The sequence below is a fragment of the Scomber japonicus genome, chromosome 2, assembly GCF_027409825.1.
Source record: "Scomber japonicus isolate fScoJap1 chromosome 2, fScoJap1.pri, whole genome shotgun sequence".
Lineage (NCBI taxonomy): Eukaryota > Metazoa > Chordata > Actinopteri > Scombriformes > Scombridae > Scomber > Scomber japonicus.
The window spans coordinates 41873404-41895613 of record NC_070579.1 but is presented as its reverse complement, the minus strand read 5'-3'; the positions used below and the strand labels follow the sequence as shown (position 1 = coordinate 41895613).

The 22210-nt window shown below is 47.7% G+C and overlaps 29 non-coding genes across 29 annotated transcripts; all 29 read right to left on the bottom strand.

Annotated features, from left to right (window-relative positions):
- Positions 1–298: 298 nt before the first annotated feature.
- LOC128354590 (5S ribosomal RNA) lies at positions 299–417 on the bottom strand. The gene has a single exon (XR_008321092.1). It is a non-coding gene; the product is annotated as a 5S ribosomal RNA (ribosomal RNA).
- A 413-nt stretch (positions 418–830) lies between these two features.
- Positions 831–949, bottom strand: LOC128385343 (5S ribosomal RNA). The gene has a single exon (XR_008324683.1). It is a non-coding gene; the product is annotated as a 5S ribosomal RNA (ribosomal RNA).
- Positions 950–1362: 413 nt separating this feature from the next.
- LOC128385336 (5S ribosomal RNA) lies at positions 1363–1481 on the bottom strand. The gene has a single exon (XR_008324682.1). It is a non-coding gene; the product is annotated as a 5S ribosomal RNA (ribosomal RNA).
- Positions 1482–1894: 413 nt separating this feature from the next.
- Positions 1895–2013, bottom strand: LOC128385329 (5S ribosomal RNA). The gene has a single exon (XR_008324681.1). It is a non-coding gene; the product is annotated as a 5S ribosomal RNA (ribosomal RNA).
- A 413-nt stretch (positions 2014–2426) lies between these two features.
- LOC128354176 (5S ribosomal RNA) lies at positions 2427–2545 on the bottom strand. Its single transcript, XR_008320971.1, has one exon. It is a non-coding gene; the product is annotated as a 5S ribosomal RNA (ribosomal RNA).
- Positions 2546–2958: 413 nt separating this feature from the next.
- LOC128353626 (5S ribosomal RNA) lies at positions 2959–3077 on the bottom strand. Its single transcript, XR_008320902.1, has one exon. It is a non-coding gene; the product is annotated as a 5S ribosomal RNA (ribosomal RNA).
- Positions 3078–3490: 413 nt separating this feature from the next.
- LOC128385321 (5S ribosomal RNA) lies at positions 3491–3609 on the bottom strand. The gene has a single exon (XR_008324680.1). It is a non-coding gene; the product is annotated as a 5S ribosomal RNA (ribosomal RNA).
- Positions 3610–4022: 413 nt separating this feature from the next.
- Positions 4023–4141, bottom strand: LOC128385313 (5S ribosomal RNA). The gene has a single exon (XR_008324679.1). It is a non-coding gene; the product is annotated as a 5S ribosomal RNA (ribosomal RNA).
- Positions 4142–4554: 413 nt separating this feature from the next.
- On the bottom strand, positions 4555–4673 carry LOC128385306 (5S ribosomal RNA). The gene has a single exon (XR_008324678.1). It is a non-coding gene; the product is annotated as a 5S ribosomal RNA (ribosomal RNA).
- Positions 4674–5086: 413 nt separating this feature from the next.
- LOC128385293 (5S ribosomal RNA) lies at positions 5087–5205 on the bottom strand. Its single transcript, XR_008324676.1, has one exon. It is a non-coding gene; the product is annotated as a 5S ribosomal RNA (ribosomal RNA).
- Positions 5206–5618: 413 nt separating this feature from the next.
- Positions 5619–5737, bottom strand: LOC128385287 (5S ribosomal RNA). The gene has a single exon (XR_008324675.1). It is a non-coding gene; the product is annotated as a 5S ribosomal RNA (ribosomal RNA).
- A 413-nt stretch (positions 5738–6150) lies between these two features.
- LOC128385280 (5S ribosomal RNA) lies at positions 6151–6269 on the bottom strand. The gene has a single exon (XR_008324674.1). It is a non-coding gene; the product is annotated as a 5S ribosomal RNA (ribosomal RNA).
- A 413-nt stretch (positions 6270–6682) lies between these two features.
- LOC128385273 (5S ribosomal RNA) lies at positions 6683–6801 on the bottom strand. The gene has a single exon (XR_008324673.1). It is a non-coding gene; the product is annotated as a 5S ribosomal RNA (ribosomal RNA).
- Positions 6802–7214: 413 nt separating this feature from the next.
- LOC128385265 (5S ribosomal RNA) lies at positions 7215–7333 on the bottom strand. The gene has a single exon (XR_008324672.1). It is a non-coding gene; the product is annotated as a 5S ribosomal RNA (ribosomal RNA).
- A 413-nt stretch (positions 7334–7746) lies between these two features.
- On the bottom strand, positions 7747–7865 carry LOC128385261 (5S ribosomal RNA). The gene has a single exon (XR_008324670.1). It is a non-coding gene; the product is annotated as a 5S ribosomal RNA (ribosomal RNA).
- Positions 7866–8278: 413 nt separating this feature from the next.
- LOC128354510 (5S ribosomal RNA) lies at positions 8279–8397 on the bottom strand. Its single transcript, XR_008321071.1, has one exon. It is a non-coding gene; the product is annotated as a 5S ribosomal RNA (ribosomal RNA).
- A 413-nt stretch (positions 8398–8810) lies between these two features.
- LOC128385254 (5S ribosomal RNA) lies at positions 8811–8929 on the bottom strand. The gene has a single exon (XR_008324668.1). It is a non-coding gene; the product is annotated as a 5S ribosomal RNA (ribosomal RNA).
- Positions 8930–9342: 413 nt separating this feature from the next.
- On the bottom strand, positions 9343–9461 carry LOC128385248 (5S ribosomal RNA). The gene has a single exon (XR_008324667.1). It is a non-coding gene; the product is annotated as a 5S ribosomal RNA (ribosomal RNA).
- A 413-nt stretch (positions 9462–9874) lies between these two features.
- LOC128385243 (5S ribosomal RNA) lies at positions 9875–9993 on the bottom strand. The gene has a single exon (XR_008324665.1). It is a non-coding gene; the product is annotated as a 5S ribosomal RNA (ribosomal RNA).
- A 413-nt stretch (positions 9994–10406) lies between these two features.
- On the bottom strand, positions 10407–10525 carry LOC128385235 (5S ribosomal RNA). The gene has a single exon (XR_008324664.1). It is a non-coding gene; the product is annotated as a 5S ribosomal RNA (ribosomal RNA).
- A 413-nt stretch (positions 10526–10938) lies between these two features.
- LOC128385222 (5S ribosomal RNA) lies at positions 10939–11057 on the bottom strand. The gene has a single exon (XR_008324662.1). It is a non-coding gene; the product is annotated as a 5S ribosomal RNA (ribosomal RNA).
- Positions 11058–11470: 413 nt separating this feature from the next.
- Positions 11471–11589, bottom strand: LOC128385215 (5S ribosomal RNA). The gene has a single exon (XR_008324661.1). It is a non-coding gene; the product is annotated as a 5S ribosomal RNA (ribosomal RNA).
- A 419-nt stretch (positions 11590–12008) lies between these two features.
- LOC128385208 (5S ribosomal RNA) lies at positions 12009–12127 on the bottom strand. Its single transcript, XR_008324660.1, has one exon. It is a non-coding gene; the product is annotated as a 5S ribosomal RNA (ribosomal RNA).
- A 413-nt stretch (positions 12128–12540) lies between these two features.
- On the bottom strand, positions 12541–12659 carry LOC128385201 (5S ribosomal RNA). The gene has a single exon (XR_008324657.1). It is a non-coding gene; the product is annotated as a 5S ribosomal RNA (ribosomal RNA).
- Positions 12660–13072: 413 nt separating this feature from the next.
- On the bottom strand, positions 13073–13191 carry LOC128354073 (5S ribosomal RNA). The gene has a single exon (XR_008320946.1). It is a non-coding gene; the product is annotated as a 5S ribosomal RNA (ribosomal RNA).
- A 7226-nt stretch (positions 13192–20417) lies between these two features.
- On the bottom strand, positions 20418–20536 carry LOC128385191 (5S ribosomal RNA). The gene has a single exon (XR_008324656.1). It is a non-coding gene; the product is annotated as a 5S ribosomal RNA (ribosomal RNA).
- Positions 20537–20955: 419 nt separating this feature from the next.
- Positions 20956–21074, bottom strand: LOC128384307 (5S ribosomal RNA). The gene has a single exon (XR_008324115.1). It is a non-coding gene; the product is annotated as a 5S ribosomal RNA (ribosomal RNA).
- Positions 21075–21486: 412 nt separating this feature from the next.
- LOC128385183 (5S ribosomal RNA) lies at positions 21487–21605 on the bottom strand. Its single transcript, XR_008324648.1, has one exon. It is a non-coding gene; the product is annotated as a 5S ribosomal RNA (ribosomal RNA).
- Positions 21606–22025: 420 nt separating this feature from the next.
- LOC128385177 (5S ribosomal RNA) lies at positions 22026–22144 on the bottom strand. Its single transcript, XR_008324647.1, has one exon. It is a non-coding gene; the product is annotated as a 5S ribosomal RNA (ribosomal RNA).
- Positions 22145–22210: the final 66 nt, after the last annotated feature.

The window sequence follows — 22210 nt, the reverse complement described above, 5'->3', positions numbered from 1 at the left end:
TAACAGTACTTTGATAGGAATAGTTTTTTTTTTCTGCGGAGAAACACACAGCTGGAAGGACTGCAACCTTGTTTCTCAGGCCATTTGTGTACATGCGGGATGATTGCAGGCTTTTTACAGGCTGTAACAGTGAGAACTGGAACCCTAAAAACTACTTGGAAAGTGAGGCGTCTCAGTGCCACCTCTCTGGCGTGCATTCAGACACAGCTGGAATGATTGCAGCTTTTGTTCCTCAAAGCCCTGTGTGCGGTGATGGAGCAACAGCGCCCTCCTTTGGTGACAGCTGAGAGGGAAAAAAAGCTTACAGCACCTGGTATTCCCAGGCGGCCTCCCATCCAACTACTAACCAGGCCCGACCCTGCTTAGCTTCCGAGATCAGACGAGATCTGGCGTGTTCAGGGTGGTATGGCCGTAAGCGACGAAACAGGCCGCAGAAAGCCCATTTAAACATGCTGTGACACCACTGACAGTTGCTCACACCAGCTGAGTGGCGGATAATGGTGTCTCAGCCATCAAACACATGCTATCCTTTAACAGTACTTTGATAGGAATAGTTGTTTTTTTTCTGCGGAGAAACACACAGCTGGAAGGACTGCAACCTTGTTTCTCAGGCCATTTGTGTACATGCGGGATGATTGCAGGCTTTTTACAGGCTGTAACAGTGAGAACTGGAACCCTAAAAACTACTTGGAAAGTGAGGCGTCTCAGTGCCACCTCTCTGGCGTGCATTCAGACACAGCTGGAATGATTGCAGCTTTTGTTCCTCAAAGCCCTGTGTGCGGTGATGGAGCAACAGCGCCCTCCTTTGGTGACAGCTGAGAGGGAAAAAAAGCTTACAGCACCTGGTATTCCCAGGCGGTCTCCCATCCAAGTACTAACCAGGCCCGACCCTGCTTAGCTTCCGAGATCAGACGAGATCGGGCGTGTTCAGGGTGGTATGGCCGTAAGCGACGAAACAGGCCGCAGAAAGCCCATTTAAACATGCTGTGACACCACTGACAGTTGCTCACACCAGCTGAGTGGCGGATAATGGTGTCTCAGCCATCAAACACATGCTATCCTTTAACAGTACTTTGATAGGAATAGTTGTTTTTTTTCTGCGGAGAAACACACAGCTGGAAGGACTGCAACCTTGTTTCTCAGGCCATTTGTGTACATGCGGGATGATTGCAGGCTTTTTACAGGCTGTAACAGTGAGAACTGGAACCCTAAAAACTACTTGGAAAGTGAGGCGTCTCAGTGCCACCTCTCTGGCGTGCATTCAGACACAGCTGGAATGATTGCAGCTTTTGTTCCTCAAAGCCCTGTGTGCGGTGATGGAGCAACAGCGCCCTCCTTTGGTGACAGCTGAGAGGGAAAAAAAGCTTACAGCACCTGGTATTCCCAGGCGGTCTCCCATCCAAGTACTAACCAGGCCCGACCCTGCTTAGCTTCCGAGATCAGACGAGATCGGGCGTGTTCAGGGTGGTATGGCCGTAAGCGACGAAACAGGCCGCAGAAAGCCCATTTAAACATGCTGTGACACCACTGACAGTTGCTCACCCCAGCTGTGTGGCGGATAATGGTGTCTCAGCCATCAAACACATGCTATCCTTTAACAGTACTTTGATAGGAATAGTTGTTTTTTTTCTGCGGAGAAACACACAGCTGGAAGGACTGCAACCTTGTTTCTCAGGCCATTTGTGTACATGCGGGATGATTGCAGGCTTTTTACAGGCTGTAACAGTGAGAACTGGAACCCTAAAAACTACTTGGAAAGTGAGGCGTCTCAGTGCCACCTCTCTGGCGTGCATTCAGACACAGCTGGAATGATTGCAGCTTTTGTTCCTCAAAGCCCTGTGTGCGGTGATGGAGCAACAGCGCCCTCCTTTGGTGACAGCTGAGAGGGAAAAAAAGCTTACAGCACCTGGTATTCCCAGGCGGTCTCCCATCCAAGTACTAACCAGGCCCGACCCTGCTTAGCTTCCGAGATCAGACGAGATCGGGCGTGTTCAGGGTGGTATGGCCGTAAGCGACTAAACAGGCCGCAGAAAGCCCATTTAAACATGCTGTGACACCACTGACAGTTGCTCACACCAGCTGAGTGGCGGATAATGGTGTCTCAGCCATCAAACACATGCTATCCTTTAACAGTACTTTGATAGGAATAGTTGTTTTTTTTCTGCGGAGAAACACACAGCTGGAAGGACTGCAACCTTGTTTCTCAGGCCATTTGTGTACATGCGGGATGATTGCAGGCTTTTTACAGGCTGTAACAGTGAGAACTGGAACCCTAAAAACTACTTGGAAAGTGAGGCGTCTCAGTGCCACCTCTCTGGCGTGCATTCAGACACAGCTGGAATGATTGCAGCTTTTGTTCCTCAAAGCCCTGTGTGCGGTGATGGAGCAACAGCGCCCTCCTTTGGTGACAGCTGAGAGGGAAAAAAAGCTTACAGCACCTGGTATTCCCAGGCGGTCTCCCATCCAAGTACTAACCAGGCCTGACCCTGCTTAGCTTCCGAGATCAGACGAGATCGGGCGTGTTCAGGGTGGTATGGCCGTAAGCGACGAAACAGGCCGCAGAAAGCCCATTTAAACATGCTGTGACACCACTGACAGTTGCTCACACCAGCTGAGTGGCGGATAATGGTGTCTCAGCCATCAAACACATGCTATCCTTTAACAGTACTTTGATAGGAATAGTTGTTTTTTTTCTGCGGAGAAACACACAGCTGGAAGGACTGCAACCTTGTTTCTCAGGCCATTTGTGTACATGCGGGATGATTGCAGGCTTTTTACAGGCTGTAACAGTGAGAACTGGAACCCTAAAAACTACTTGGAAAGTGAGGCGTCTCAGTGCCACCTCTCTGGCGTGCATTCAGACACAGCTGGAATGATTGCAGCTTTTGTTCCTCAAAGCCCTGTGTGCGGTGATGGAGCAACAGCGCCCTCCTTTGGTGACAGCTGAGAGGGAAAAAAAGCTTACAGCACCTGGTATTCCCAGGCGGTCTCCCATCCAAGTACTAACCAGGCCCGACCCTGCTTAGCTTCCGAGATCAGACAGGATCGGGCGTGTTCAGGGTGGTATGGCCGTAAGCGACGAAACAGGCCGCAGAAAGCCCATTTAAACATGCTGTGACACCACTGACAGTTGCTCACACCAGCTGAGTGGCGGATAATGGTGTCTCAGCCATCAAACACATGCTATCCTTTAACAGTACTTTGATAGGAATAGTTGTTTTTTTTCTGCGGAGAAACACACAGCTGGAAGGACTGCAACCTTGTTTCTCAGGCCATTTGTGTACATGCGGGATGATTGCAGGCTTTTTACAGGCTGTAACAGTGAGAACTGGAACCCTAAAAACTACTTGGAAAGTGAGGCGTCTCAGTGCCACCTCTCTGGCGTGCATTCAGACACAGCTGGAATGATTGCAGCTTTTGTTCCTCAAAGCCCTGTGTGCGGTGATGGAGCAACAGCGCCCTCCTTTGGTGACAGCTGAGAGGGAAAAAAAGCTTACAGCACCTGGTATTCCCAGGCGGTCTCCCATCCAAGTACTAACCAGGCCCGACCCTGCTTAGCTTCCGAGATCAGACGAGATCGGGCGTGTTCAGGGTGGTATGGCCGTAAGCGACGAAACAGGCCGCAGAAAGCCCATTTAAACATGCTGTGACACCACTGACAGTTGCTCACCCCAGCTGTGTGGCGGATAATGGTGTCTCAGCCATCAAACACATGCTATCCTTTAACAGTACTTTGATAGGAATAGTTGTTTTTTTTCTGCGGAGAAACACACAGCTGGAAGGACTGCAACCTTGTTTCTCAGGCCATTTGTGTACATGCGGGATGATTGCAGGCTTTTTACAGGCTGTAACAGTGAGAACTGGAACCCTAAAAACTACTTGGAAAGTGAGGCGTCTCAGTGCCACCTCTCTGGCGTGCATTCAGACACAGCTGGAATGATTGCAGCTTTTGTTCCTCAAAGCCCTGTGTGCGGTGATGGAGCAACAGCGCCCTCCTTTGGTGACAGCTGAGAGGGAAAAAAAGCTTACAGCACCTGGTATTCCCAGGCGGTCTCCCATCCAAGTACTAACCAGGCCCGACCCTGCTTAGCTTCCGAGATCAGACGAGATCGGGCGTGTTCAGGGTGGTATGGCCGTAAGCGACGAAACAGGCCGCAGAAAGCCCATTTAAACATGCTGTGACACCACTGACAGTTGCTCACACCAGCTGAGTGGCGGATAATGGTGTCTCAGCCATCAAACACATGCTATCCTTTAACAGTACTTTGATAGGAATAGTTGTTTTTTTTCTGCGGAGAAACACACAGCTGGAAGGACTGCAACCTTGTTTCTCAGGCCATTTGTGTACATGCGGGATGATTGCAGGCTTTTTACAGGCTGTAACAGTGAGAACTGGAACCCTAAAAACTACTTGGAAAGTGAGGCGTCTCAGTGCCACCTCTCTGGCGTGCATTCAGACACAGCTGGAATGATTGCAGCTTTTGTTCCTCAAAGCCCTGTGTGCGGTGATGGAGCAACAGCGCCCTCCTTTGGTGACAGCTGAGAGGGAAAAAAAGCTTACAGCACCTGGTATTCCCAGGCGGTCTCCCATCCAAGTACTAACCAGGCCCGACCCTGCTTAGCTTCCGAGATCAGACGAGATCGGGCGTGTTCAGGGTGGTATGGCCGTAAGCGACGAAACAGGCCGCAGAAAGCCCATTTAAACATGCTGTGACACCACTGACAGTTGCTCACCCCAGCTGAGTGGTGGATAATGGTGTCTCAGCCATCAAACACATGCTATCCTTTAACAGTACTTTGATAGGAATAGTTGTTTTTTTTCTGCGGAGAAACACACAGCTGGAAGGACTGCAACCTTGTTTCTCAGGCCATTTGTGTACATGCGGGATGATTGCAGGCTTTTTACAGGCTGTAACAGTGAGAACTGGAACCCTAAAAACTACTTGGAAAGTGAGGCGTCTCAGTGCCACCTCTCTGGCGTGCATTCAGACACAGCTGGAATGATTGCAGCTTTTGTTCCTCAAAGCCCTGTGTGCGGTGATGGAGCAACAGCGCCCTCCTTTGGTGACAGCTGAGAGGGAAAAAAAGCTTACAGCACCTGGTATTCCCAGGCGGTCTCCCATCCAAGTACTAACCAGGCCCGACCCTGCTTAGCTTCCGAGATCAGACGAGATCGGGCGTGTTCAGGGTGGTATGGCCGTAAGCGACGAAACAGGCCGCAGAAAGCCCATTTAAACATGCTGTGACACCACTGACAGTTGCTCACCCCAGCTGTGTGGCGGATAATGGTGTCTCAGCCATCAAACACATGCTATCCTTTAACAGTACTTTGATAGGAATAGTTGTTTTTTTTCTGCGGAGAAACACACAGCTGGAAGGACTGCAACCTTGTTTCTCAGGCCATTTGTGTACATGCGGGATGATTGCAGGCTTTTTACAGGCTGTAACAGTGAGAACTGGAACCCTAAAAACTACTTGGAAAGTGAGGCGTCTCAGTGCCACCTCTCTGGCGTGCATTCAGACACAGCTGGAATGATTGCAGCTTTTGTTCCTCAAAGCCCTGTGTGCGGTGATGGAGCAACAGCGCCCTCCTTTGGTGACAGCTGAGAGGGAAAAAAAGCTTACAGCACCTGGTATTCCCAGGCGGTCTCCCATCCAAGTACTAACCAGGCCCGACCCTGCTTAGCTTCCGAGATCAGACGAGATCGGGCGTGTTCAGGGTGGTATGGCCGTAAGCGACGAAACAGGCCGCAGAAAGCCCATTTAAACATGCTGTGACACCACTGACAGTTGCTCACACCAGCTGAGTGGCGGATAATGGTGTCTCAGCCATCAAACACATGCTATCCTTTAACAGTACTTTGATAGGAATAGTTGTTTTTTTTCTGCGGAGAAACACACAGCTGGAAGGACTGCAACCTTGTTTCTCAGGCCATTTGTGTACATGCGGGATGATTGCAGGCTTTTTACAGGCTGTAACAGTGAGAACTGGAACCCTAAAAACTACTTGGAAAGTGAGGCGTCTCAGTGCCACCTCTCTGGCGTGCATTCAGACACAGCTGGAATGATTGCAGCTTTTGTTCCTCAAAGCCCTGTGTGCGGTGATGGAGCAACAGCGCCCTCCTTTGGTGACAGCTGAGAGGGAAAAAAAGCTTACAGCACCTGGTATTCCCAGGCGGTCTCCCATCCAAGTACTAACCAGGCCCGACCCTGCTTAGCTTCCGAGATCAGACGAGATCGGGCGTGTTCAGGGTGGTATGGCCGTAAGCGACGAAACAGGCCGCAGAAAGCCCATTTAAACATGCTGTGACACCACTGACAGTTGCTCACCCCAGCTGTGTGGCGGATAATGGTGTCTCAGCCATCAAACACATGCTATCCTTTAACAGTACTTTGATAGGAATAGTTGTTTTTTTTCTGCGGAGAAACACACAGCTGGAAGGACTGCAACCTTGTTTCTCAGGCCATTTGTGTACATGCGGGATGATTGCAGGCTTTTTACAGGCTGTAACAGTGAGAACTGGAACCCTAAAAACTACTTGGAAAGTGAGGCGTCTCAGTGCCACCTCTCTGGCGTGCATTCAGACACAGCTGGAATGATTGCAGCTTTTGTTCCTCAAAGCCCTGTGTGCGGTGATGGAGCAACAGCGCCCTCCTTTGGTGACAGCTGAGAGGGAAAAAAAGCTTACAGCACCTGGTATTCCCAGGCGGTCTCCCATCCAAGTACTAACCAGGCCCGACCCTGCTTAGCTTCCGAGATCAGACGAGATCGGGCGTGTTCAGGGTGGTATGGCCGTAAGCGACGAAACAGGCCGCAGAAAGCCCATTTAAACATGCTGTGACACCACTGACAGTTGCTCACACCAGCTGAGTGGCGGATAATGGTGTCTCAGCCATCAAACACATGCTATCCTTTAACAGTACTTTGATAGGAATAGTTGTTTTTTTTCTGCGGAGAAACACACAGCTGGAAGGACTGCAACCTTGTTTCTCAGGCCATTTGTGTACATGCGGGATGATTGCAGGCTTTTTACAGGCTGTAACAGTGAGAACTGGAACCCTAAAAACTACTTGGAAAGTGAGGCGTCTCAGTGCCACCTCTCTGGCGTGCATTCAGACACAGCTGGAATGATTGCAGCTTTTGTTCCTCAAAGCCCTGTGTGCGGTGATGGAGCAACAGCGCCCTCCTTTGGTGACAGCTGAGAGGGAAAAAAAGCTTACAGCACCTGGTATTCCCAGGCGGTCTCCCATCCAAGTACTAACCAGGCCCGACCCTGCTTAGCTTCCGAGATCAGACGAGATCGGGCGTGTTCAGGGTGGTATGGCCGTAAGCGACGAAACAGGCCGCAGAAAGCCCATTTAAACATGCTGTGACACCACTGACAGTTGCTCACCCCAGCTGTGTGGCGGATAATGGTGTCTCAGCCATCAAACACATGCTATCCTTTAACAGTACTTTGATAGGAATAGTTGTTTTTTTTCTGCGGAGAAACACACAGCTGGAAGGACTGCAACCTTGTTTCTCAGGCCATTTGTGTACATGCGGGATGATTGCAGGCTTTTTACAGGCTGTAACAGTGAGAACTGGAACCCTAAAAACTACTTGGAAAGTGAGGCGTCTCAGTGCCACCTCTCTGGCGTGCATTCAGACACAGCTGGAATGATTGCAGCTTTTGTTCCTCAAAGCCCTGTGTGCGGTGATGGAGCAACAGCGCCCTCCTTTGGTGACAGCTGAGAGGGAAAAAAAGCTTACAGCACCTGGTATTCCCAGGCGGTCTCCCATCCAAGTACTAACCAGGCCCGACCCTGCTTAGCTTCCGAGATCAGACGAGATCGGGCGTGTTCAGGGTGGTATGGCCGTAAGCGACGAAACAGGCCGCAGAAAGCCCATTTAAACATGCTGTGACACCACTGACAGTTGCTCACACCAGCTGAGTGGCGGATAATGGTGTCTCAGCCATCAAACACATGCTATCCTTTAACAGTACTTTGATAGGAATAGTTGTTTTTTTTCTGCGGAGAAACACACAGCTGGAAGGACTGCAACCTTGTTTCTCAGGCCATTTGTGTACATGCGGGATGATTGCAGGCTTTTTACAGGCTGTAACAGTGAGAACTGGAACCCTAAAAACTACTTGGAAAGTGAGGCGTCTCAGTGCCACCTCTCTGGCGTGCATTCAGACACAGCTGGAATGATTGCAGCTTTTGTTCCTCAAAGCCCTGTGTGCGGTGATGGAGCAACAGCGCCCTCCTTTGGTGACAGCTGAGAGGGAAAAAAAGTTTACAGCACCTGGTATTCCCAGGCGGTCTCCCATCCAAGTACTAACCAGGCCTGACCCTGCTTAGCTTCCGAGATCAGACGAGATCGGGCGTGTTCAGGGTGGTATGGCCGTAAGCGACGAAACAGGCCGCAGAAAGCCCATTTAAACATGCTGTGACACCACTGACAGTTGCTCACACCAGCTGAGTGGCGGATAATGGTGTCTCAGCCATCAAACACATGCTATCCTTTAACAGTACTTTGATAGGAATAGTTGTTTTTTTTCTGCGGAGAAACACACAGCTGGAAGGACTGCAACCTTGTTTCTCAGGCCATTTGTGTACATGCGGGATGATTGCAGGCTTTTTACAGGCTGTAACAGTGAGAACTGGAACCCTAAAAACTACTTGGAAAGTGAGGCGTCTCAGTGCCACCTCTCTGGCGTGCATTCAGACACAGCTGGAATGATTGCAGCTTTTGTTCCTCAAAGCCCTGTGTGCGGTGATGGAGCAACAGCGCCCTCCTTTGGTGACAGCTGAGAGGGAAAAAAAGCTTACAGCACCTGGTATTCCCAGGCGGTCTCCCATCCAAGTACTAACCAGGCCCGACCCTGCTTAGCTTCCGAGATCAGACGAGATCGGGCGTGTTCAGGGTGGTATGGCCGTAAGCGACGAAACAGGCCGCAGAAAGCCCATTTAAACATGCTGTGACACCACTGACAGTTGCTCACCCCAGCTGTGTGGCGGATAATGGTGTCTCAGCCATCAAACACATGCTATCCTTTAACAGTACTTTGATAGGAATAGTTGTTTTTTTTCTGCGGAGAAACACACAGCTGGAAGGACTGCAACCTTGTTTCTCAGGCCATTTGTGTACATGCGGGATGATTGCAGGCTTTTTACAGGCTGTAACAGTGAGAACTGGAACCCTAAAAACTACTTGGAAAGTGAGGCGTCTCAGTGCCACCTCTCTGGCGTGCATTCAGACACAGCTGGAATGATTGCAGCTTTTGTTCCTCAAAGCCCTGTGTGCGGTGATGGAGCAACAGCGCCCTCCTTTGGTGACAGCTGAGAGGGAAAAAAAGCTTACAGCACCTGGTATTCCCAGGCGGTCTCCCATCCAAGTACTAACCAGGCCCGACCCTGCTTAGCTTCCGAGATCAGACGAGATCGGGCGTGTTCAGGGTGGTATGGCCGTAAGCGACGAAACAGGCCGCAGAAAGCCCATTTAAACATGCTGTGACACCACTGACAGTTGCTCACCCCAGCTGTGTGGCGGATAATGGTGTCTCAGCCATCAAACACATGCTATCCTTTAACAGTACTTTGATAGGAATAGTTGTTTTTTTTCTGCGGAGAAACACACAGCTGGAAGGACTGCAACCTTGTTTCTCAGGCCATTTGTGTACATGCGGGATGATTGCAGGCTTTTTACAGGCTGTAACAGTGAGAACTGGAACCCTAAAAACTACTTGGAAAGTGAGGCGTCTCAGTGCCACCTCTCTGGCGTGCATTCAGACACAGCTGGAATGATTGCAGCTTTTGTTCCTCAAAGCCCTGTGTGCGGTGATGGAGCAACAGCGCCCTCCTTTGGTGACAGCTGAGAGGGAAAAAAAGCTTACAGCACCTGGTATTCCCAGGCGGTCTCCCATCCAAGTACTAACCAGGCCCGACCCTGCTTAGCTTCCGAGATCAGACGAGATCGGGCGTGTTCAGGGTGGTATGGCCGTAAGCGACGAAACAGGCCGCAGAAAGCCCATTTAAACATGCTGTGACACCACTGACAGTTGCTCACACCAGCTGAGTGGCGGATAATGGTGTCTCAGCCATCAAACACATGCTATCCTTTAACAGTACTTTGATAGGAATAGTTGTTTTTTTTCTGCGGAGAAACACACAGCTGGAAGGACTGCAACCTTGTTTCTCAGGCCATTTGTGTACATGCGGGATGATTGCAGGCTTTTTACAGGCTGTAACAGTGAGAACTGGAACCCTAAAAACTACTTGGAAAGTGAGGCGTCTCAGTGCCACCTCTCTGGCGTGCATTCAGACACAGCTGGAATGATTGCAGCTTTTGTTCCTCAAAGCCCTGTGTGCGGTGATGGAGCAACAGCGCCCTCCTTTGGTGACAGCTGAGAGGGAAAAAAAGCTTACAGCACCTGGTATTCCCAGGCGGTCTCCCATCCAAGTACTAACCAGGCCCGACCCTGCTTAGCTTCCGAGATCAGACGAGATCGGGCGTGTTCAGGGTGGTATGGCCGTAAGCGACGAAACAGGCCGCAGAAAGCCCATTTAAACATGCTGTGACACCACTGACAGTTGCTCACACCAGCTGAGTGGCGGATAATGGTGTCTCAGCCATCAAACACATGCTATCCTTTAACAGTACTTTGATAGGAATAGTTGTTTTTTTTCTGCGGAGAAACACACAGCTGGAAGGACTGCAACCTTGTTTCTCAGGCCATTTGTGTACATGCGGGATGATTGCAGGCTTTTTACAGGCTGTAACAGTGAGAACTGGAACCCTAAAAACTACTTGGAAAGTGAGGCGTCTCAGTGCCACCTCTCTGGCGTGCATTCAGACACAGCTGGAATGATTGCAGCTTTTGTTCCTCAAAGCCCTGTGTGCGGTGATGGAGCAACAGCGCCCTCCTTTGGTGACAGCTGAGAGGGAAAAAAAGCTTACAGCACCTGGTATTCCCAGGCGGTCTCCCATCCAAGTACTAACCAGGCCCGACCCTGCTTAGCTTCCGAGATCAGACGAGATCGGGCGTGTTCAGGGTGGTATGGCCGTAAGCGACGAAACAGGCCGCAGAAAGCCCATTTAAACATGCTGTGACACCACTGACAGTTGCTCACCCCAGCTGTGTGGCGGATAATGGTGTCTCAGCCATCAAACACATGCTATCCTTTAACAGTACTTTGATAGGAATAGTTGTTTTTTTTCTGCGGAGAAACACACAGCTGGAAGGACTGCAACCTTGTTTCTCAGGCCATTTGTGTACATGCGGGATGATTGCAGGCTTTTTACAGGCTGTAACAGTGAGAACTGGAACCCTAAAAACTACTTGGAAAGTGAGGCGTCTCAGTGCCACCTCTCTGGCGTGCATTCAGACACAGCTGGAATGATTGCAGCTTTTGTTCCTCAAAGCCCTGTGTGCGGTGATGGAGCAACAGCGCCCTCCTTTGGTGACAGCTGAGAGGGAAAAAAAGCTTACAGCACCTGGTATTCCCAGGCGGTCTCCCATCCAAGTACTAACCAGGCCCGACCCTGCTTAGCTTCCGAGATCAGACGAGATCGGGCGTGTTCAGGGTGGTATGGCCGTAAGCGACGAAACAGGCCGCAGAAAGCCCATTTAAACATGCTGTGTCACCACTGACAGTTGCTCACACCAGCTGAGTGGCGGATAATGGTGTCTCAGCCATCAAACACATGCTATCCTTTAACAGTACTTTGATAGGAATATTTTTTTTTTTCTGCGGAGAAACACACAGCTGGAAGGACTGCAACCTTGTTTCTCAGGCCATTTGTGATTTGTGTACATGCGGGATGATTGCAGGCTTTTTACAGGCTGTAACAGTGATAACTGGAACCCTAAAAACTACTTGGAAAGTGAGGCGTCTCAGTGCCACCTCTCTGGCGTGCATTCAGACACAGCTGGAATGATTGCAGCTTTTGTTCCTCAAAGCCCTGTGTGCGGTGATGGAGCAACAGCGCCCTCCTTTGGTGACAGCTGAGAGGGAAAAAAAGCTTACAGCACCTGGTATTCCCAGGCGGTCTCCCATCCAAGTACTAACCAGGCCCGACCCTGCTTAGCTTCCGAGATCAGACGAGATCGGGCGTGTTCAGGGTGGTATGGCCGTAAGCAATGAAACAGGCCGCAGAAAGCCCATTTAAACATGCTGTGACACCACTGACAGTTGCTCACACCAGCTGAGTGGCGGATAATGGTGTCTCAGCCATCAAACACATGCTATCCTTTAACAGTACTTTGATAGGAATAGTTGTTTTTTTTCTGCGGAGAAACACACAGCTGGAAGGACTGCAACCTTGTTTCTCAGGCCATTTGTGTACATGCGGGATGATTGCAGGCTTTTTACAGGCTGTAACAATGAGAACTGGAACCCTAAAAACTACTTGGAAAGTGAGGCGTCTCAGTGCCACCTCTCTGGCGTGCATTCAGACACAGCTGGAATGATTGCAGCTTTTGTTCCTCAAAGCCCTGTGTGCGGTGATGGAGCAACAGCGCCCTCCTTTGGTGACAGCTGAGAGGGAAAAAAAGCTTACAGCACCTGGTATTCCCAGGCGGTCTCCCATCCAAGTACTAACCAGGCCCGACCCTGCTTAGCTTCCGAGATCAGACGAGATCGGGCGTGTTCAGGGTGGTATGGCCGTAAGCGATGAAACAGGCCGCAGAAAGCCCATTTAAACATGCTGTGACACCACTGACAGTTGCTCACACCAGCTGAGTGGCGGATAATGGTGTCTCAGCCATCAAACACATGCTATCCTTTAACAGTACTTTGATAGGAATAGTTGTTTTTTTTCTGCGGAGAAACACACAGCTGGAAGGACTGCAACCTTGTTTCTCAGGCCATTTGTGTACACGCGGGATGATTGCAGGCTTTTTACAGGCTGTAACAGTGAGAACTGGAACCCTAAAAACTACTTGGAAAGTGAGGCGTCTCAGTGCCACCTCTCTGGCGTGCATTCAGACACAGCTGGAATGATTGCAGCTTTTGTTCCTCAAAGCCCTGTGTGCGGTGATGGAGCAACAGCGCCCTCCTTTGGTGACAGCTGAGAGGGAAAAAAAGCTTACAGCACCTGGTATTCCCAGGCGGTCTCCCATCCAAGTACTAACCAGGCCCGACCCTGCTTAGCTTCCGAGATCAGACGAGATCTGGCGTGTTCAGGGTGGTATGGCCGTAAGCGACGAAACAGGCCGCAGAAAGCCCATTTAAACATGCTGTGACACCACTGACAGTTGCTCACCCCAGCTGAGTGGCGGATAATGGTGTCTCAGCCATCAAACACATGCTATCCTTTAACAGTACTTTGATAGGAATAGTTTTTTTTTTCTGCGGAGAAACACACAGCTGGAAGGACTGCAACCTTGTTTCTCAGGCCATTTGTGTACATGCGGGATGTTTGCAGGCTTTTTACAGGCTGTAACAGTGAGAACTGGAACCCTAAAAACTACTTGGAAAGTGAGGCGTCTCAGTGCCACCTCTCTGGCGTGCATTCAGACACAGCTGGAATGATTGCAGCTTTTGTTCCTCAAAGCCCTGTGTGCGGTGATGGAGCAACAGCGCCCTCCTTTGGTGACAGCTGAGAGGGAAAAAAAGCTTACAGCACCTGGTATTCCCAGGCGGTCTCCCATCCAAGTACTAACCAGGCCCGACCCTGCTTAGCTTCCGAGATCAGACGAGATCGGGCGTGTTTTTTTTTTTTTTTTTATCTTTTATTATCAAAAATATATCACGATCTTATTTTATATACATTCCAGGTGATGAAAGAAACATAAAAACCAACATTAAAGACATGAAACACCCCCTTTAACTAAACAAAAAGACACATAGCCACACTAACACTATGTGCCAAAAGAAAAAAGAAAAATAAGTCACATTCTCAATTTACATACATTCAAGCTGACAAGACAAACATAAAAACCAACATTAAAGACATGACACACCCCCTTATCCCAACCAAAAAGGACACATAGCCACATTAACACTATGTGCCAAAAGAAATACTAAAATTAAATCACATTCACAATTTACATACATTCAAGCTGACGAGACAAACATAAAACCCAACATTAAAGACATGACACACCCCCTTATCCCAACAAAAAAAGACACATAACCACCATAACACTATGTGTCAAAATAATAATAATACTACTAATAAAAAATCATATAGATGACAAATAAAAAAAAGAAAAGTTACAGAAAGTAAATGTAGACAATAACTACCCCAACATAACACCCCTAAGTTTTTTTATAACACCAGACATACGTTTTTCCCTTCCATTACTTTTACCAAATTATTGTGACTGTTGAACTGCTGATGAAAAGTGTCTTGGTCTGCTAGAAATATGGTCCTGAGGTGAGCTGTGAATATGTTCTGAAAATATCTTGTAACATTTATTGTTTTGTTGTCAAATAATTGGTGATTCCTTCTTGTCCATAATGATTTTCTGCCGAATGCTAGGATGGAGTTGATGAGTGTATTGTTCCTGTTTGTATGTTTTCCTGTGATTCCAAATGTCCAAGCCCATGACCAATCTGTATCAGTGTGTGTTGTGAAGTTGCAGTGAGTCTCTAATATGGTCCTGATGTATGACTGAAAATGTTTTGATTCTGTGCATGTGTTGAAAATATGTCCCAAGTCCTCTGATTCTTTATTGCAAACGGTGCATGTTCTTGAATATTTTTCTTTGTTGATCTGGTGTAAAATAATCCCTGTGTAAATCCGTCTGTGTCGAATGTTGAAGTCCATGTTTATTGTAGTGTTGTCCATGAGTGGTATGTCCAGGTTTGTCCATATAGTTTTGATGTCCATGTTGGGGTAATTTTCTTTCCAATATTTCTCTGCTGTGGGGGGCCTTTTGATGAGGTGTATTAATGTCCGGTACCAGGTTCTTGTGCTTATTTCTTTTATGTCCTTTGCTTTGTCCTTTTGCTTGAGTTGTAGCTGGGGAAGGGCGGCTCTGGTATCTTTCCCTTTCTCCTTCAACAGGCTCCGCCACGTAGGGTCGAGAGCCTGTTCAAACTTTCCTTTAAGTTTTGTTATATTTCCTTTCCTATAACTAACATTTTTTTCTTTTAGTTTTCCACAAACTATATCTATGTTAAAAGCACCCCTCCCATCGATTATATCTCCCACCCTGGTCAAACCAGCAGCCCGCATAGGACCGCTGGTTAGAACCCTCCCCCCGCACAAAAAAAATGGACTGTCAAGGAAAGGTAACTGCAGCACATGCTCTTTATTCCTGCACTTGGGCCAGAGGTGGGGCAGAATTTTGCCCCATGCCTCTAGTACCTCCTGGTAGAAGCCAGGTAGGCGGCTCCTGGCTTTTCCGGGGAGGAGGGCGCACAGGTTGTACGCGTCTCTCTCCCCGTACTCAGCCAGATAGCTCGCCATCCAGTCCTCCCAGGGGTACTGCCGGTCCGAATCAAGAAAATTCTTAACAATTTTGATCCTAAGTGCGTCTCTTTTGGCACCGATGTCAATTAGTCCTAAACCCCCCTCCCTTTTTTTAGCAATTAACACTCTGTGAGCAATCGAATTTCCCTTTCCCCTCCAGAGGAAGGAGGAGATTGCTGCTGTCAGCGTTTTTAGAGCCCATTGCGGCAGCTCACAGGTTCCCAAAATGTGGTTAATTTTTGACAGTATCAAAGCATTAACTACAATTACCTTTCCTTTCAGTGTTAACCCTCTTGCTCGCCATAAATTTAAACTACTCTGCACTTTCCCTATCATTTCCCTCCACCCTCTGTCCCTAGCCTCACTCTCATTCTCTCCTATATATACACCCAGTATTTTCCTACACCCCGTGTTTTCCCCAAATCCCCATTTATTTACATAGTTTTCCACCTTTCCTATTTTGCCTATCTCAGATTTAGTTATGTTTATTTTCGCGCCTGAAGCCATGCTGTACGTTTTGAAGTGTTCCATGATTTTGTCTATGCATTTCCCTGATTTGATTGTTATTGTAATGTCATCCGCGTATTGTGATATTTTGATAGAACTGTTTGTTGGTGTTTTTATTCCTACTATTTCCTTGTCTTTAATTATTGCTTGAGCTAGCGGTTCTGCCACTATGCTGTATAATAGCGCTGATAATGGGCAGCCTTGCCTCACTGATCTTTTTATGGGGAAACTGTCTGTTATTGTACCATTGCATTTTATTACACTTTTTGCATTATTGTAAAGAAGCTGTATCCAATTTATAAAACCCTGCCCATAACCTAATTCTGCTAAAACCTTGAATAAAAACTGGTGTTCCACTCTATCAAAAGCTTTTTCTAAATCTATTGTTAACAAAAGGCCCCCCTGTACTGTCATCCCTCCTACTGTATCTCTTATTGTAGCAATTGAATCTTGGATGTCCCTGTTTGGTATGCTGTATGCTTGATTTGGACTGATTATCTGATCTAGAGTCTGTTTTAATCTATTGGCCAATGTTTTGGAAAGTATCTTGTAATCTGTGTTTAGTAGGCTTATTGGTCTATAATTGGATATTTCGTTTCTGTCACCTTTGTTCTTGTATATTACTGTTATCATACCTGTAGTGAATGATTTGGGTGTTTCTTGTTGTTTTTGCATTGTATGGTAGAGGTCGAGTAACAGGGGGGCCATCTGTTCACTAAATTTTATGTAGAAGTCAGCCGTTAGACCGTCGCTCCCAGGACTTTTATTTTTGTTTAAGTTTTTGATTGCATATTCAATTTCTTCCTTTGTTAATTTGCTGTCACACCACACTTTATCCTCCATATCTATCTTTTTATCTAAGTAGGTTAGAATTTCTTCAGTTTTCTCTATATCACTTCCCCCCTCCTTAAATAAGTTTGTATAATAGTCTTTTATAATTTCTAGTATTTTTATTTTGTCTTTATGGATGTTGTTATCTTGATCTTTAAGTTCTTCTATTACAGTTTTGTTCTGTTTTTGTTTTTCCAACCCCAAAAAAAACGCAGTGCACCTTTCCCCCTCCACCAAATTTTGGAACCTGCACCTTATTGCTGCTCCTTTACATTTTTTCTTTTCTATGCTGTTTAATTGATTTTTGTAACATTCATACATTTCACAGCTTCTATTTTTTTGATTATCTAATAATATGACTTCTTCTTCTAGCTGCTTTCTAATATTCTGTTCTTCTTGTTTTTCTTTCCATCTTTTCTCTTTGCTATAATTAATACTCACTTTTTTAATTCTTTCTTTTATATTATCCCATCTGTCTATATAATTATTATCTATTTGCATTTCTGTTCTTGCATAATTAAGTAATTTTTTAATTTTATTAATATATACCGGGTCTGTTAGGAGGCTGGAGTTGAGGCACCAGGTGCCTCCTCCCTTGATCCCTCCTTCAGCACCCAGTTGGCATATGATAGTGGCATGATCGCTCCAGGAATTGTAACTTTAATGTATCCTGTTGATTTGTTTCACTGTGTCCGCTGCAGCCAAACACAGGTCAATTCTAGACTGCCTGAGTTTCCCTTTGACCACCTGTCTCCTTGAGAATTCTCTTTTAAATTTGTTTTGTATCCTCCATATATCTATTAAATTGTGACTATCCATTAAATCATAAAGAGCTGTTCTACTTATGTCATTTTTATATACATTATTTATTGAAATATCTGATTTAGTTAATACTGTATTAAAATCACCTATTATTATAGCTCTATTGTTTACCCATCTTCCTAATTTGTTAAACAAACCCTTCCTTTCCTTCTCACAGTTATAGGCATATAGATTAATTATTCTATACGTGTTATTATTTACTTCAATATCTATAATTAATATTCTTCCTTTATCGTCTTTATAAATTACTTTACTGTACTTTATATTATTACTATTTATTAGGGTTGCTATACCACAAGATTTATTAGTGCCGTTATTATAATATATTTCCCCTTTATATACTTTAGTTGCTGCCTCAAGGCTGCTTTCATCCCACCTCGTCTCTTGGAGGCAGAGGATGTCGCAGCTCGGACTGGACAGTATTGCATTCATCCTGTCACAAGTGCGGAGCCCGTTGACATTGAGAGAGTGCAGCAACAACATGATTATTAGAAAAGAAAGGATTGTTACAAATTAAGCTTAATCATTATTTTCCCTTATCTTTTTTCCTTCTTTTACTGACCAATGCTTTATTAGAGGTGTGCTGCTTCCTAAGATTTTTAATGGTGGTGAAGTCCATCTCGGAGTCACTGTCTGATCTGCCCAAACGGCGGAGGACCATGGTGGTTGCCGAGGCCGGCTCTCTGGGGGGTACGGCTGCCACAGGCTGCGGGTCACTCGGGGTTTCCCCCACTTCCATTGAGTCTGAGGCTTGAGATGGCTCTGGCCTCTCCACGAGCCCATTGCCGCCTCTGCCCCTTACTCCCTGGTGTAGGCCTGAGTCTATGCTCAGACCATCCATGCTTGAGCCAATTTCCACATTTAGGCTCTGTGCAGCATTATTAGGACTCAGTGCCCCCCCCTGAGAGAGAGCCTCTCTGCCAGCTCCGTCCGTGGTGCCGCTGCCCCCCACTCCGGCCTCCTCTCCTTCCTCCTCCTCCTCACTCATGTCCTCCGCTTCACTGTAAAGCTCCTCCGATCCGGACTCCACCACCGCTTCAGATTCACTGTAGTTACAGTTACATTCATTCACTGGGTTCCAGCACACCTCACATTTTTTAGTCTTTCTCTGTTGGTTGCTGCACTCCCTCGCATAATGCCCCTGTACTCCACACTTGTGACAGGAAAAATCAGGACAATCCCTCAGGATGTGCCCCGGCTGGAGACACATCCTGCAAACCTTCGCTTGCCTGTCATGGATGACTCTAAAATATTCTGGTCCCATAGCTGTTTCAAAACGTGCAGAGTATGGCAGTGATTGTACTTTCTCAGTGAATTTTACTTTAAGGAAACGTGTACCGTCTGCTATCTGAGTGCCCGGCCACATCCGCCTCCTAATGGCGGATGCAGCCGAGACACCCCACCCTTCTAATTTTTGTAATATTTCTTCGTCTGTTATATAAGCTGGCAGATTTAAAAAAGACACCATCAACTCATCATTACATAAATCTTTTACAAAAATATTACAGTTGCCTATTTTAAATCCATCTAGGAGCCGCTCCTTCCCCTTGACATGAGACATCGTGATTTCATAACTCCTGGTACCGGTCGCTCTACACGCTATAAGCCCCCCACACAGAGCTCTGATCGCTCGCATTAGTTCAAGGACTGGAACCTCCTCATTCCCAGTAACCTCCAAACTCACCGTCAGCTCTCTGTTGTATGCTTTCCTGGCCTCCTCTTTCGCTGTCTCCTGTTGCTGCTCTCTCTCTCCAGCTGTTCCCGTCGCTCTCTCTCCCTCTTTTTCCGCTCCGGCGCTCGCTGCTCGCTCGCCCCCCGACATGCCTTTCTCCTTCTCTGCCGCCGCTCCTGGAGCTCCTTTTCTCTCGGGCCTTCTCAGGCCTTCTCTCCCAGCCTCCCTCGATGTAACTCCAGCCCCAGGAGCTCTCGGGCCGGTCCCGTTCCGCGGCGCACGGCCGGTATCCTTCGCTTGCTGCGCTCTCTCTCCTCTCTCTCCCGCCAACATGACGGAGGCAGCCACTTCCGCGTTTTCTTTCCTGTTTCTTTCAATATTCCTCCTCTTACTCCTTTGCTCTTTATTTTTAACAAGCTCCCATTCATTCCCTTCCTCTCCCATTTCTGCTTGCTTTATATTAAGTCCGTGATCCGATTTCGTAGCCGTTTTTTCCGTCGCCGTGTTCGTTGCCATGTTATTATCCATACATAAAGAAATAAAGAAAAACTCTCCCCCGAACAGTAAAAACTGCCGGGGGGAAAAAGTCCACACACAAAACTAACTTAGGATGCACGGAAAATAATAGGATAATAAAGGAAAAGAAAGAAAACATATGAAATAAATCCAAAACAGAGGTCCGCGATCCTCTCTGCTCCAACTGGTTTGCTTCTGGCTGCCTCCACTGCGCGCGCATACGTGTTCAGGGGGTGTGGCCGTAAGCAATGAAACAGGCCGCAGAAAGCCCATTTAAACATGCTGTGACACCACTGACAGTTGCTCACACCAGCTGAGTGGCGGATAATGGTGTCTCAGCCATCAAACACATGCTATCCTTTAACAGTACTTTGATAGGAATAGTTGTTTTTTTTCTGCGGAGAAACACACAGCTGGAAGGACTGCAACCTTGTTTCTCAGGCCATTTGTGTACATGCGGGATGATTGCAGGCTTTTTACAGGCTGTAACAGTGAGAACTGGAACCCTAAAAACTACTTGGAAAGTGAGGCGTCTCAGTGCCACCTCTCTGGCGTGCATTCAGACACAGCTGGAATGATTGCAGCTTTTGTTCCTCAAAGCCCTGTGTGCGGTGATGGAGCAACAGCGCCCTCCTTTGGTGACAGCTGAGAGGGAAAAAAAGCTTACAGCACCTGGTATTCCCAGGCGGTCTCCCATCCAAGTACTAACCAGGCCCGACCCTGCTTAGCTTCCGAGATCAGACGAGATCGGGCGTGTTCAGGGTGGTATGGCCGTAAGCGACGAAACAGGCCGCAGAAAGCCCATTTAAACATGCTGTGACACCACTGACAGTTGCTCACACCAGCTGAGTGGCGGATAATGGTGTCTCAGCCATCAAACACATGCTATCCTTTAACAGTACTTTGATAGGAATAGTTTTTTTTTTCTGCGGAGAAACACACAGCTGGAAGGACTGCAACCTTGTTTCTCAGGCCATTTGTGATTTGTGTACATGCGGGATGATTGCAGGCTTTTTACAGGCTGTAACAGTGAGAACTGGAACCCTAAAAACTACTTGGAAAGTGAGGCGTCTCAGTGCCACCTCTCTGGCGTGCATTCAGACACAGCTGGAATGATTGCAGCTTTTGTTCCTCAAAGCCCTGTGTGCGGTGATGGAGCAACAGCGCCCTCCTTTGGTGACAGCTGAGAGGGAAAAAAAGCTTACAGCACCTGGTATTCCCAGGCGGTCTCCCATCCAAGTACTAACCAGGCCCGACCCTGCTTAGCTTCCGAGATCAGACGAGATCGGGCGCGTTCAGGGTGGTATGGCCGTAAGCGACGAAACAGGCCGCAGAAAGCCCATTTAAACATGCTGTGACACCGCTGACAGTTGCTCACACCAGCTGAGTGGCGGATAATGGTGTCTCAGCCATCAAACACATGCTATCCTTTAACAGTACTTTGATAGGAATAGTTTTTTTTTTCTGCGGAGAAACACACAGCTGGAAGGACTGCAACCTTGTTTCTCAGGCCATTTGTGTACATGCGGGATGATTGCAGGCTTTTTACAGGCTGTAACAGTGAGAACTGGAACCCTAAAAACTACTTGGAAAGTGAGGCGTCTCAGTGCCACCTCTCTGGCGTGCATTCAGACACAGCTGGAATGATTGCAGCTTTTGTTCCTCAAAGCCCTGTGTGCGGTGATGGAGCAACAGCGCCCTCCTTTGGTGACAGCTGAGAGGGAAAAAAAGCTTACAGCACCTGGTATTCCCAGGCGGTCTCCCATCCAAGTACTAACCAGGCCCGACCCTGCTTAGCTTCCGAGATCAGACGAGATCGGGCGTGTTCAGGGTGGTATGGCCGTAAGCGACGAAACAGGCCGCAGAAAGCCCATTTAAACATGCTGTGACACCACTGACAGTTGCTCACACCAGCTGAGTGGCGGATAATGGTGTCTCAGCCATCAAACACATGCTATCCTTTAACAGTACTTTGATAGGAATAGTTGTTTTTTTTCTGCGGAGAAACACACAGCTGGAAGGACTGCAACCTTGTTTCTCAGGCCATTTGTGATTTGTGTACATGCGGGATGATTGCAGGCTTTTTACAGGCTGTAACAGTGAGAACTGGAACCCTAAAAACTACTTGGAAAGTGAGGCGTCTCAGTGCCACCTCTCTGGCGTGCATTCAGACACAGCTGGAATGATTGCAGCTTTTGTTCCTCAAAGCCCTGTGTGCGGTGATGGAGCAACAGCGCCCTCCTTTGGTGACAGCTGAGAGGGAAAAAAAGCTTACAGCACCTGGTATTCCCAGGCGGTCTCCCATCCAAGTACTAACCAGGCCCGACCCTGCTTAGCTTCCGAGATCAGACGAGATCGGGCGTGTTCAGGGTGGTATGGCCGTAAGCGACGAAACAGGCCGCAGAAAGCCCATTTAAACATGCTGTGACACCACTGACAGTTGCTCACACCAG